The sequence below is a fragment of the Coptis chinensis genome, chromosome 7 (assembly GCF_015680905.1).
Source record: "Coptis chinensis isolate HL-2020 chromosome 7, ASM1568090v1, whole genome shotgun sequence".
Taxonomy (NCBI): Eukaryota; Viridiplantae; Streptophyta; class Magnoliopsida; order Ranunculales; family Ranunculaceae; genus Coptis; species Coptis chinensis.
The window spans coordinates 75,717,727-75,732,208 of NC_141462.1; the positions used below are offsets into that span (position 1 = coordinate 75,717,727).

Consider the following 14,482-nt stretch of genomic DNA (forward strand, 5'->3'; position numbering starts at 1 on the left):
TGTTACCTCCTTCGATATCCACTCAAGGTACGTCCGTTGTACGTGGATGGTGGTCTTTGCATGCCCTATCAGGGCCGGCTCTGAGTTTCTTGGGGCCCAAAGGCGAATGAAAATATAGGGCATTCAATTACAAAACCTTTAATTTGGTTTTGGTGTAAACTTGTAATATCATCGTATTCGTCAAGCACCTTGGCTTGATTGGGTTAGAACTTTGCATTTTTTTCATTCCAACGTTTGCATTCCTCTTCATTTTTAAGAATTGAATGGCGATGATTTAGTTTTTGGGCTTGGACCATGTAGATTGTTGGGCTTATAATCTAATACATGAATAGATGATTCAATTATTGGGCTTGGACCATGTAAGTATTGGCAAATGGCTTGGAGGTATGTAACATACAAGTGTTTATTGTTTATCTAGGGGCCTTTTTCTTGACCTAATCATTAGTACCCTAGATGGCCTTGCCCCGAGAGCCTACAATGCAAGAAGAGCAGACGTGATGCAACCGAATGAAGATAGATCATGCAACACCACATTGTAAGCAATATCCAGGGGTCCAAGTATGTATCGTCAAGATCATGTGCGATAAATTTGATATCATGCAATTTGGTGAGCGGAAGTACAAGTGAACAAGGAAGCTCCCAATAACTTCCTGACTGACCCAAGCGAAGGCAAACTACACTTCGACTAGCAGACGTCTTTGATTTACAAATATTTAGAGGGAATTCATGCGTGTCTTGATGTGACAAGAGTCTCTCCGACCACCGACCATTAGTACGTGGGTCAACCAGTCTACAATGCAGTAGCAACGAATGTTGAAACACACAAAGGAGTGCATGCACGTCAAATCAGCATTGCTTCATTCATTTTGCCTTTGGCACCAGAAGTGGTGGAGGTACTTAGGAGATTGTATATTATAATGGACAACAATATTATGACTGTTGGTTCTTATGAATATGTATTTAGAATAATAAATTTTCCATTCAGATAGGATTAACAACACAATTTGTAGTGCGTTTGTCGACCACCTTTTTATAAGTTCATACAAGAGCCAATTATGCTTTTAATAGCATAGACTAATAGAGGTGTAAAATGCAAAAAAAAATCCAATTGGGTATTGCAAGAGCGGTTGTCATTGCAACATCTTGTAAATCTCTATTAGTAAAGTACATCATAATTAACCTGGCCTTTTAAATTAGACCAGCCTTTTTACTACCACCAAATACCTCTAATTAAATATAAAGAAAAATTATTCAATGTCTTTAAAAAGGACTATTTCGTCATTTAAATTTTTATTTCTATTTATACCCTTCAGTTACATCACACTCACAAAGGAGTTTTATGTAAATTCAGGTCGAAAACCAAATCCACGCTTATATTGAAATGTACGCGGGTAGTCTTACCATATCCATTAATACCCATTTAAATACCATTAATACCGGGTCTTAAAAACAGCCCAAAAAATTTAGTTCTTTCAACTTCCCCTCTTTTCTTCATGAACTCATTCTTTGTTTTATGCTCACTACTAAAAAAATGACTTGTGATGACGGCTTTTAGCCGTCATGAAACAGGTTTAATGACATTTTTGCATTTAAAAAACAACCGTCATTATAGAGCCCGTCATAAAAGTTAACAAAAAACGTCATAAAGTTGATGACGGTTCTAGAGAAGCTGACATCAAAGCTCGAATTTAATATGACAAAAACTCATTTATAAACGTCATAACTGGATCCTTTTGCATAACATGTTTTACTTAACCGTCATAATTTATTAGAAAAAGTGTCAAGAACTAAACCTTCATTTATGACTGTTTTTATTTAAGTGTCATCCTGAGAAACAAAAGCGTCAAGAAATTAACACTAAAAACTGTCAAGAATTGGTATGCCACCACGGCCGTTTTTGGAAGCCGTCATAACTTTTTTTTTTTTTTTTTTTTTTTTTTTTCCTCTAAAAATTCCTATAAACCAATACATTCCGACACCACCAATACATTCAGACACTTGACAGCTAGAGTCCATTACGAAAACAAGAATCATACTTTTATTACTAACATAAATCATTCCAAGAACTTGTTCATATTACATGATTTATTCCGCGGAAAAAAAATTAAATAACTTAAGCACTTGATTCAAAATCAAGTCTCATAATCCAACAACAATGCAATTTACATAACCCATCCAACAAATTGCTAATAAACCGATCCATCTCAAACAAACTGAATTGAGTTACCGTGTTATCTCACTTATAACCTAAAAAATAATATGAAGAAGAATGTGTTAGTTTGTTTAATAAGTAAACTAACAAAATAATCATATAACAACTTCTACACAATTATATTAAAAATACACAAACAATGTGTTGGCACACTAAGTCAATAACTACTAAGCGAAAGAGATACAATCAACTATGACAGAGAATCATATTGGTTAAGCCCCAAAATACGCATACACCACTGTAAGATATATCGATATGTACTAACAAGCCGAAGCACTAAAAGGTATAGGCTACCACCAAAAAAGGAAACTCAATCGCTAAAGCAAAGAATATAGGCAAAACCGGGAGGATACTTAAACATGAACCTCATTCTCCTATCTTAGGCCTTTAGGTGGCATAAAAGCCTTGGAGCGGCTGCCGCGCCTGATTCGACTCACCATTATTAGATTAGGCCTTCTTTGTCTGCGCACTACCCTACTTCCTTAATCCAAATAGCCATAGGAGAAGCTGAGCTAGCTAACCTAAGTCCATAACTAAAGTTCTCAAACAAAAGTTCCATTCCCCTTACTCCTATTGCAGGCAAATCCGTTACTAGTAGTTACGGTTAGCCCACTTGCCCAAATACACTCTCAACTTGTAGATGCTCCCCACGAGAATAGAAAAACCAACGGACCCACGAACACCGGCCGCATGAAAACAGCCCTTTTGAAAGCATACCCAAGGAGCGGGCATCCATCCAATCTTCACTTACAGACATCAAATGGCCTTATTGAAGGAGGCCAACTTCCTTTTCTGCTTCTAATTTTGCAAGGCATCCTTTAGGGTCTGAACTTCAGTCTCAGCATTTACTGCTCTTACCGACTCTGCTCTTACCGACTCTGAAGGTGAAAGAATGGAGTGCTACTGGTACTTGTTTCCGTGCACTAGCTATCTTCATTGAAAGATCTACTTGTATAGAAACTCTGGTCTTGGCAAGAAGTAAGGTACTTGACAAGCCTTTTATAATTTCATTATTTTAGGCCAACTTGTACCTACCAGTAGTAAGTCAACTCGCTTGTGGGATGGATGGTATTGGTGTCCGTCATATATAATATGTGTCTCATCAAGCAAATATAGGTCAAGACTCTTTAGGGATGACTTTTGTTGTATTAATAATTATTTACTTTTCGCAGTTTATATGTTTAAGTAGAGTAATTTCTTGGATACAACCATGTTCTACTGTCTCATGCATTATTGTTTTGATATAGGAGCGGTCAAGTTGAAAAGTCGAAGAAGGTTCACGGTGAAGACTCTACGTTCGAAGAGCAAGTTTTTTTGTCTGGGAACAATTACAATTAGGGATCCCAGATTGGACAAGGATGAATTAAAGTTTATAAAGGTGTTACTTAATAGAGCCGTAGTTCTGAAGGAATTGGTTATCAAGACAACAAAAACAAATTCATCATATATAAAGAAGCTAGCAACATTCAGGAACAAGTTGCTAGCATTACCTAGAGCCTCTTCTAGTGTTTTTTGTTGACATTTTTGTAAGCTGATTTTGGAACAAGTGTGCCAAGTGAAAGTTTCCATTTGGATCACCAACCCCGACGACCTTCTATGTAATGTATGGAATTATGTACATTGAACGTGATTGTCCGTTCATTTAGTATATCTTGTTAAGACCAGCTGGGATCAATGTATGGGTGGCTCTGTTATCTTATACCGGGAGCTATGACAAGTCAGCAGCAAACTTAGTTGCTTTCTTAAGGTGTGACGATGCAGTTATGTGATGTAATTTGTACTTTACTACATTGCAGTCAATAGTGCTCCTAGACTGAGGGAGCTTCAACCTGATGTCTGTTTTGGAATCAACATGACTTTTAATTTGTTTGCTACCTTTCTACTTGTGGATCATTATGGATTATATTCTTAAGCTACTATTCATTCTTATGCTACTATACTAAATTCACTACTCAACTAGTAATCCCAAATTCTACTTTGGATCTGATCGCTTACGAACTATAATGGCTGTAATTAATGTAGTGTGACTTGATATTGATACTCAGGTCATATTTGATGAGACTTCTGCTAGATTGGAGCACTTCGGTAGTGCATGCTGGTTTTATGTAAATTATACCCCATTGCACAATTATTGCTCTCAGGTTTTTCTACTTCTTGTAATCTAAAAAGGTAAAGTAGTTTAGGACTGGGTTAGTTTACCAGGGTCACTACATACTGTCAAGGAGACGTTTAATTCGGCTATGATCAAAGAGCATCAGTTGAAGTCAGTTTGTGGACTTTCTAATAAAGAAACTAAGCCTAATAACCTAAGAAACCAATTCACCCACTACTGCTACTACTAGTATAGAAGAAGATCTATTAACACGCACGACTACCTATATAACAAGTTGCCTCTGACCTCTGTCTCACGACCGCAAATAGAACCTGTAGCTTCATGCCCCGACGACTGAACTACTACTGCCTTTAGCTGCCTAGCTACTAATAACTTGGCACCCATCCTGCCAATATAGCAGAAAGAGTATAAGTAGGATTCCACTCAGGGCACACTTGTTAGCTACAGTTCCCATCTCCTGCCTTGTAAAGAACTCGAATCGCCCGATTCTGGGACTAGCTCCCCTCGGCGTAGCAACTACAGTTACTCTTGCTCCTGAGCTTCAAAATCCTTACTTCAGGGGATTAAGGTAGCGTTAGCTACTTACTTGTATTAGAGTAGGACAAGGCCTTTATCCTTCCTATTTCATATCATACTTGGGAACTACTATCTCTAAGTCCAGAATAGCGGCCTTGGTTCAACTCCTAGCTCGAAACGCTGCCAACTCCTTACTTAGATTTCAAGGGGTTAAGGAAAATCACAAACTATATATGGTTATTACTTTAAAAACCAATCTGACATTAAATCATCATCACAACATTCTTCTTTGTTTCCTAGCTAGTGTTACCTATTAGGTAGTGCAGGCTTGCTGATCGAATACTTCACATTTCTTGTATGTTTTATTTTTTCCTTGTAGAGTGCTTTGACATATGCTAATAATTAACATTACTTTCAGGTGCTTGACCAAGAAATACCTAATGCCATACAAAATAAATATAGAAGTACTTTTAGTGCCTTGTGTCATTGGTAAAGGAAGGAGTCCAATAAGGAAAGGTGGGTTTTCTTCTATCTTAGTTCTATTGGGAGCTTCGCTGTACCTAAAACTGGATACCTGGGATTAGTTTTGTTGAAATTTTCAATATGAAATGGAAAAACAAAGAAGTAAACAAAGAAGCAAAAAAAAAATGTACTGTCACAATAAACAACAACCAGTAACACCAGAACATGCATAAACAACGGCCATGAGTCATTGTTTGAATTATGATCGGAAAAGAGGTGGGATGAAATTACAAAAATAAGTGCGCATAGCTGTGTTGAAATAACAAGTGTTAATAGCCTCAGACTAAGGTTCTCATTGAAAACAAAAAATTCAAATGCAATAACAAATATTTCTACAAACAATTTAAACAAGAAAAAAGAGATAAACAAAAAAAATACTTACTTTTAGATTTCAGAAACCTTTGTTGTAGTAGTAATCAGATTGAACCCTTCTCAAACAAGTTTAAGCGCAGCAGTGAAGAAGTGAGTGTGCAAGAGACCAATGAGATGAAGAAAAAAAAAAAAGGTAATTGTTATGGTCTGCAATGGAAGGGGAAGAAGGATATATAGGCCTAACCCTAACATCAATCCCTTAATATCCCTTAATATCGCGAGGGGAATTTCTCATTATTGCTGTTTCGATAAGATTTTTTTTTTATACGATAAGTTTTTTTTTGAATAAAGTTGTTTCCATAAGTGAAGAGTATATTGACGGTTCAATTCTTACTAAGGAGTCCTTTGATTATTCCTTTTTTCGGTTAACTTGTTGACCCCCGGTTTAATTGAAAGGAAAATGGACCAAATCTAGTGCCCAAAAAATTGTGAGAAAGGTTGACGGTTTATTATATTGCTAATTTGACTGTTGTAAGAAATACTATTATATTTTCTTGACACTTGTGTCATACACGACGTAATATTACAACAGCCGTCATAAAATTATTATATTTTCTTGACGCTTGTGTCATACACGACATGCTGTTGCAACAGCCGTCATAAATTTATTATATTTTCTTGACGCTTGTGTCATACACGACATGCTGTTGCAACAGCCGTCATAAATTTATTATATTTTCTTGACGCTTGTGTCATACCGCGACATCTTTGTTGCAACAAAGTCGTAAAATTTATTATATTTTCTTGGCGCTTGTGTCATACACGACATAATGTTGCAACAGCCGTCCATAAATTTATTATAATTTAATTTGGCGGCTTGTGTCATACGCTACGACATAATGTTGCAATAGCCGTCATAAAAATATTACTAAAACACCTATCTTGACGGTTTTTAACAAAGCCGTCAAGATAGATAAAAAACAAGCGTCATAATATGTCATTTTTTTAGTAGTTGCGCTTAACCCAAAAAATTTAGTTCTTTCAACTTTCCCTCCTTTCTTCATAAACTCATTCTTTGTTTTATGCTTCCAATTCCTATTAGATCGAACAGAACTAAAGAAGGACTTCTGTCAAATTTCTAGCGTGGTCGTCGACATGGGAGGAAGGAACCCATCAAAAAATCCCCATATGAAATTTGAACCAAGATTGGATAACTATCTAGCTGAAGCCATTAATACTTCATATTGTATTGGTATAATGCACATATACTATCTTCAATTGAGACTTCTAGAAAAAACACATTATGGGAGTCGTTGCCACTTTGTAGCACCCCCCCAAAGGTTCCATTATTGTTTTTTCGGACTTTTTGTCTTTGAATTATATAATGAAATATTTTTCAAGTTTTCTATTTGATTTGGCCATTCACTTCTTATTTCTTACTTGAAAATTATTTTTCTCGGCCATGGAATATGATTGTTGTTGTCTGCGTTCTTGATTTTTTGCCCCATACATGCAAAGTCAATTGCTAATCTGTAATGATGATGCCTTCGCTAAGCAAGAGGTTTTTGGTCCTAGCCTCTAGACATTAGGCCGGTTCCAAAGACCGAAGTTCAATTACCTTTCCATAGCATTGCGGGTGCAAGCAAAAAATCATGTTGCGCCTATGCCCTATCCAACTCTAGAAACAATTAGTTGAAGTCTTAAAGTATACTTTTTGAATTCTTATGAAAAAGATAACAAAGGCATCTAATTTTGTGATACTTGGTGTTCATTGCAGAAACTTTGACAAAATATTGGGATAAAAATGCATGCTCATCTTCTAAGTCATTCCAACCTGTTTTTTTGTTTTTATTGTGTTTATGTAGACTGCTTCAACATATTATATAAACTCAAGCTATCTGTTCATGAAGTATTTTATATTTTATATTTATTATTGGTAAGTTATTCACACAAGAAATAGCTGGATTTTATAGTTTTACACTGTTGCAATATTAGATCTGATTTTATTCTTGCAGATATGTAACATGTTGAAAAAGAAACACGAGGAGGCCAAGGAGCTACTGGTTCGTGCTATTATTGTTAGCAACAATAATCTGCTGATGCTGAATCATCCCATCTATGAGGAGAAGATATCCTTCTATATATTTACTTTTCATATATATGTAGTTAAACAAATCATTTTTCGTAAGGTGTTAACTTGGTTTTCCCTTGACAAACTAAAACATCCGCATGGTCTAGAGGTTTGCCGCTTGCATATCATCTCCAGTGCTACAAAGTTGATCTGCTGATATAACCTTTTGAATTTGAAGGTACAATTCATGTTCGTGCATTTTTTTCAACCCATTTTTTTTCAAACAGGGAAAGTTATGGTTCATGTTAAGTGATTTGTAGCTAGATAATGGTTTGCTCCATTTGGATATTGTGTGATGGACTGTAACTGGCTGGGTTTGATTGGTAACAGTGTTTTACTTTCCATATTTTACTTAGAAGCTGATAGATGTCTCTTCGATGGATATGTAAATGAAATCTTAGTAGAAAATTCTTTGATGGATATGTAAACGAAACCTTAGTAGAAAATTCATTCGTACTTGTGAATAATCGTTTAGCACGATTTCAACATTTCTAATTGAATCTAAGAGATTGTAGTTTGAAAACACAAAATGCATCTAACTAGGACTCGGGGTTCTTAGTATCTATTTGTAGCTCCAACTGAAAGGAAGTAGAATTGAAGAAATGAGAAAGCTTAATAAGTCGTGTCAGATTTAGTGTCGTCACCTTGAATGTCTTGAAGGCAAGTGTCATATTACAGATGAGAAAAACAAAGCTTCATGGTAGTTTAATGGTAACAGTTTGAGATCTTATCTGTTTCCGATTTTGAAGGGTTTCAAATATTTTTATTTGCTGATTGACATTTCTAAATCATGGTACAGGAAGTGATGTTGAAGGAAGAGTTCCGAAACATGGAAAGAATGAAGAAGCGGGAAGGGGTAGATATGACATATTTGAAGAATGTCATTTTAAAGCTTTTGGAAACAGGTAAGCATGTGAACAATCTGAACTACCAAAAGTTGTTGATGTACAAAAAAAAGCATGTATAGATGAATATTAGGAATGTAAATAGGTGAGTCGCGATGATAATAAAAAACAAACAAACCGTGCCTTCTCAAGGAAAAACAAAAAGGAAAAATGCAACCCTAATAGCATGTAAGGCTCCTAGAGACATTCTGCCCATCTAAATTGAAAAAATTATTGTGAATTTGCTTCATATTCTCCCAGAGCGAGCCTATTGGTACAACTAGCCCTTGCTATCAGTGATGACCTCTTTGTATGTTTTTTTCATTTGAGCTAAGTGACACTGATTAGTATGTGTATTGTCCGAAGCACACTCTGAGGGTGTAAGATCTGACCTCTGAGCGAAGGCCCGACAGAGGATAAAAACTTCTTTGCGATTTCTGCTTTCTTTTGTTAAAAGATCAGTTTTAGGACAACCTAAAATTATGTGACTGGAATCGATTTTTGCACAGGTGAAGTGGAGGCTACACTTCCTGTGGTAGGTATGCTACTACAATTCAGCCCTGAAGAGGTAAAGTGCACAAGTTAGGTTTAGGAGTTTTCTACAAGTTCTTGCTAAAAAATGCTACTGGGTTAGAAATTGTGAAAGGAAAAAAAGCTGATACGAATAAACAATCCATATTAGTAATCAAATTGGCTCCATGACTGAAATTTCCAACCTCCTCTTTCCGTCTCCCTGGCCACATGGCAGCAACCACCCATTCTCAGAATAAACACCCATTCTCAGTTTAAGATATTATGTTAAACTACAAAGAGATAATCGAACTTCTGGAATTGTGTTTAATATATAACAAAAAGAATGATTTGCATCCATACCACTGCTAATGACACAACCCACTTGCTGATTTGAATGGTTCCAACCATTTTAACAAGCTAATCTGTCATACCATATATATTCATGGTTTGAACGAAAATAACGGTTCTTCGGTGTGCTTCTCTGTGCACAGCCCACTTGAGTAGGTGAACAGTGCTTTTGAAGTTGCCTGTAGCATTACCAATTAAATATTTAAAGTTGTCTTTTATTGTTGGCCTTTGTTGTATGAAGGTATTCTTCTTTATTTATTTGTGACTTATCCTCAAATATAGACTTTTGATTTTTTTTTGAAGTTTTCAATGTAATTAGTGTTGGTGCGGTAGTTGCATAAAACTGGGTTCACGTTTTCTCACTATCTATTTGTTCTGATTGTGATTTATTTAAATTTTTATTTGATTCTTGCCAGATTTCTATATCTTTCCTGTCCTTACAAAGTTTTTATACGGTCACAAAATTTGGTAAGTCAAATTATATCAAGTTTGGCATTAATTACATAATCATCTGGGTATTTTTAAAATCTTCCAGTCAAATTAAACCAATCTCATGTAAACTTCCAGTAAGTTTGGCATTAATTATTTGTTTTAAGGACCAGCTTTTATGGATTTTAAAGTGATTTAATTTCTTATCTCGGGTCGTTTTACAGTGGACTACCAAAGTATGATGATTGTTGTTTCTATATCCTCATGAATAATGATTTCATTGGTAATATAGAGAAGGATTTTTCTTTTGAAGTTTTCAGTTGGATGTATTACTAGATATGATTGGAACCCTGCAGAAAAAGGATTATTTCTTATGTGCAGAAACTCCTGGTGCTGCGAAAGCATGGGTATCAACGCTATAGTAAGCTTACTTTTCTTTTTGCTTGGCGCTGTATTGCGCTAAATATTGTATTGTCTGTTTTAGGCTGTGAATACATCTCTGACACTTACTCCTTAAAATTGATTTGGGAACAAGTGGGGGGAGCAGGGGCTTCTTCTCCCTCCCTTTCTTCAAACTACGATTCGTCTTTTCACATCAGTAGACCCCAACGGTATTCAGGAAAGACCATTCTTATCACCGATATCTAGCAGGGTCCGATGCACCAAGAGAAGATATCAAACTCTTCAAGATCTTTCCACTTGCATGGCCCTAATCCTTCCTCCTGTTCTCTATTTGAACCTTTGATTCTGGATCCTTTTCCTGAACCAATAGGGTTACTAAGCAAGTTGTACTACCTATTCTATACTTGGGAGATTACTTGATAATCTGCATTTGTTTTTGGTTAGGAACAAAGAAAGCAAAGAAAGGCTTAAGCGAGTACTTTCCTTTATGTTCTTCATGGGACCTTACCTAATTGCCGAAAAATTGAAAGCAAATGGCAGAAGCAACTAAAAAAATAGTTTCTAAAAGTCCATAATTAAACTCGGATTAATTAGTGCTATAATCTAAAAATAAAATGAATTGAGATGTGCAATGTGGTTGTAGAATTTACTTCTCATAATGAAAATTATCTTATTGTGTTGTTTTAGGAGTAGCTCATATGCTATATAATTCGACCACAATTAGATTTACATTGTCAATGTGTATGGTTAAATTATGTGTACAGGTTCTAACCGCTGATCATATTTTCTAATTTGGTAGCTTCAGAAGCTAAGAGTTGAAGATGGTGAAGTTGACAATGATAGCTCGTGTGACAGATGGCCTCCCATTAGCAAGAGGCTTAGAGGATGGACGTGATCAGAAAGATGCCGACTTCTACAAGCAGCAAGCCAAGGCTTTGTTCAAAAACCTGTCAAAAGGCCAGAATCACCCTTCAAGAATGTCAATTGAAACTGGTCCTTATGTGTTTCAGTATCCTTTTGATATTTTTTCTGATTATCCCTATAAATCTATAATCATTTTCCTAATCCCGCTTTTACATATGATATTGAAAAGCTTAATTGTTGCCTTGACTTAAATTGCACAGCTACATCATCGAAGGTCATGTCTGTTACCTAACAATGTGTGATCGTTCTTATCTGAAGAAGCTTGCTTTTCAATATCTAGATGACTTAAAAAATGAGTTTGAAAGAGTTACTGGGGTCAAATTGAAACTGCTGCGAGGCCCTATGCTTTTATTAAATTTGGTATGCTTTCTAATGCTGCGTTTAGTTTGTTCTTTTATCTTTACCTTATTTTCCATCATTATTGGATTATTCCATTTGTGTGCTTTCTCCTACATATCCTAGCTTTGACATTTGTTTTTTCTATTATTTGCAAAAGATACATTCATACAGAAGACCAAGAAACTGTATTTGGATACCCGTACACAGCGGAACCTTGCAAAGCTGAATGATAAACTTTATGAGGTGCATCAAATAATGACGCGCAATGTGCAAGAAGTTCTTGGTGTTGGTGAAAAATTGGATCGTAAGTTTAAACTGATCTTAGTCAATTATATTTCATGTAATGTAATTAGCTTTGCATTCATGTACTTCCTATCATTTCATTTGATTGATTTGCATGTGTGATTTAATTGTTAGTATTTGATTCTAACTCCATTTGTAGGTTATGGTGAATAACATTGCTCAAAGAGTTTTATGAGAAACTGGATTTATAAGAAACTGTAGTAGCATAACTGGAGCTCTTGGAGCTATAAGTGGGTGATATAAGAGTAGAATGCCGGAATATCCAATATGTTAATAAGGAACTTCATTCAGCATCACCAACCAAATGCACTAAAGCAGGATGATATACTTTGGGCATGGAGGCCAAATTTCTTTTGTTTCAAATATCCTGAGTCCCATCTTATGTGATATAGTCTTAACCATGTATTAAACAAACTACCAGCTAGAGTATGTGAGTGTATAGTTTCAAGTTTCATATAGTTTCGTCCTCTAGCAGGTCGATGATTGTTGAAAATAATTCATCACATTGTAATTGCAATTTTCACTTGAAATTTGTGTGCATGAATTTGGTGAACGCACGCCATATCACAATCATGTAAGTTGGTACATATTTGTCCAATTATACACAACATTATAAACTAAGCTACTTTGCAATTTTGTTCTCTAGCACCATACATTTCTCTTTTCCTTATTGTTTTGGCAAATGTTGTTAATTTTCTTTTTGAATCTATTTCGCTTAAGTATGTCAAAGTTGAAGTTCTTTTATTTTATCAGACAAAATTTTAGAAGCACCGCTGGTGTAGCATCAATCGTGTGCAATGCACGTGCCATTTTGCTAGTATGTATAATTTGTACTAGTTATATATATGTTGCCCACATTTATTATATTAATCAACAAACCACATTTATTATCTTCAAAATGTCACGAATAATCTAGCTTTGAAATCTAAGCAATCAACTAGACCCGATTGATTTGAAATATTTAGATCGAATAGTAGGATACTTTTAAGCAATAAATATCGCTAAATCCTTATTACTATTGTCATAAATCAAAATTATTTTCTTAGAGCAAATCCGTAAAGAAAGTGCTTTTCATTTTCCCTTTATAAATCGCACGTCATCTAATAGTTCTCAAGATAAAAAAATTTGAAACCTACATTGTGTTTCTATTTCACTGTGTATGCTCCTATATTACTTTGTTCTTGGAGGACCAATATAATGAAATCTGAGAGGTGTAGGGACATTATTGTTCGTTAAAAGCAATGTTAGATTGTTACTGTGTATATATAAACAGTTCGGGTCTTAAAATGACCTTAAATAAATACCAAATCTAAAACAGTTCACAACTTCACCCACAAAATAAATTGAAACCTAATTTTTTGTGGATATAATCTACTGACCATAAAGATCAAATGTACAAAAATATTGCTCGTTTGATAATTTTTAACATCGGCAAAATATGATTGCAAAAACTCATCATTCTGGACCGTTAGATTATTTTTTGAAAGTAGACAACAATTTTTATATAGGTTAGAGGATATCAAACGAGCTAAATTTTTGTACAAATGATCTTTATGGTTAGTAGACCATGTCCACAAAAAATTAAGTTTTAATTCATTTTGTAGGTAAAGTTGTAGTTGTAGGTTGTTTTAGATTTGGTACATAATTAGGTATATATTTTAAAGTCCTTTTAGGAGCCGCACTATATATATTGTACCAAACTATTTAGTTTGGGGTAGTTTGGTACATTTTATGTATATGAGTCAAGCTACTTTGACATCTTATTTTGACATCCAAAACCTAAAAGTAAACTTACACATTGAACTAAAGGTTGATTTTTGGTAGATCGAGAAGATCTTATTTTGATCTCTTTATATATACACACGCAATATTTTGTTTACAAAATATGATGGACAAATCGAACCATAAATAAATCTATTAAGGGATGGTTTAAATGCAAATTAAATCTAATGAGTTGGATTTGGTATGTTTGTGTGGCTGCTTTTTGCAATGGCAAACTCATAGCTGCAAAATTCTTAAAACTCATCTCATTCAATTACTGTTAGACAGTTAGAGTATAGTAAGTTTTAGTTTTAAATTTTTATCTTGAATTACAATTTTTTTTTAAAGATGCTCTTAGTGAGAAACAACTAGGTTAACTTGGCCAAACACGACGCTACTACACCAACATAATATGGGTAGCTCGCGCGATATATGGGTAAATTAATAACAATAGTGTTGACGGGTTGATGTTTTGACGTACCATATATTGAATCACAATTTTCGTCATATTTTGTGGAATGGTGTACCATTGGACTTAGCATAAGATAAGTTAGATTTTTCCAGGAAATGATCTTCATTTTAAAGCTTTGCATTGTAGAGGCCCTCCCATATAGTTCCCATATAGTTCATTAATTTTATTTTTCTCTTTTAACCAGACTCTTAAAAGGACGATGTGGCCCTCTATTTTGAGGGCCTCCTTGTTGATACCCAAAGCTGGGGTAATGCCGTACAGGAGACCCCCACCAGTTTTATTGGTCGTATACTTCTTGCAA

At 35.1% G+C, this 14,482-nt stretch overlaps 1 pseudogene across 1 annotated transcript; it reads left to right on the top strand.

Moving 5' to 3' along the window:
- Positions 1–7,848: 7,848 nt before the first annotated feature.
- LOC147488922 (25.3 kDa vesicle transport protein SEC22-1-like) lies at positions 7,849–12,584 on the top strand (annotated as a pseudogene). The gene is made up of 7 exons (XR_015202521.1): positions 7,849–7,984; positions 8,606–8,711; positions 9,968–10,401; positions 11,182–11,391; positions 11,507–11,666; positions 11,803–11,949; positions 12,088–12,584. The product of XR_015202521.1 is annotated as a 25.3 kDa vesicle transport protein SEC22-1-like (transcript).
- Positions 12,585–14,482: the final 1,898 nt, after the last annotated feature.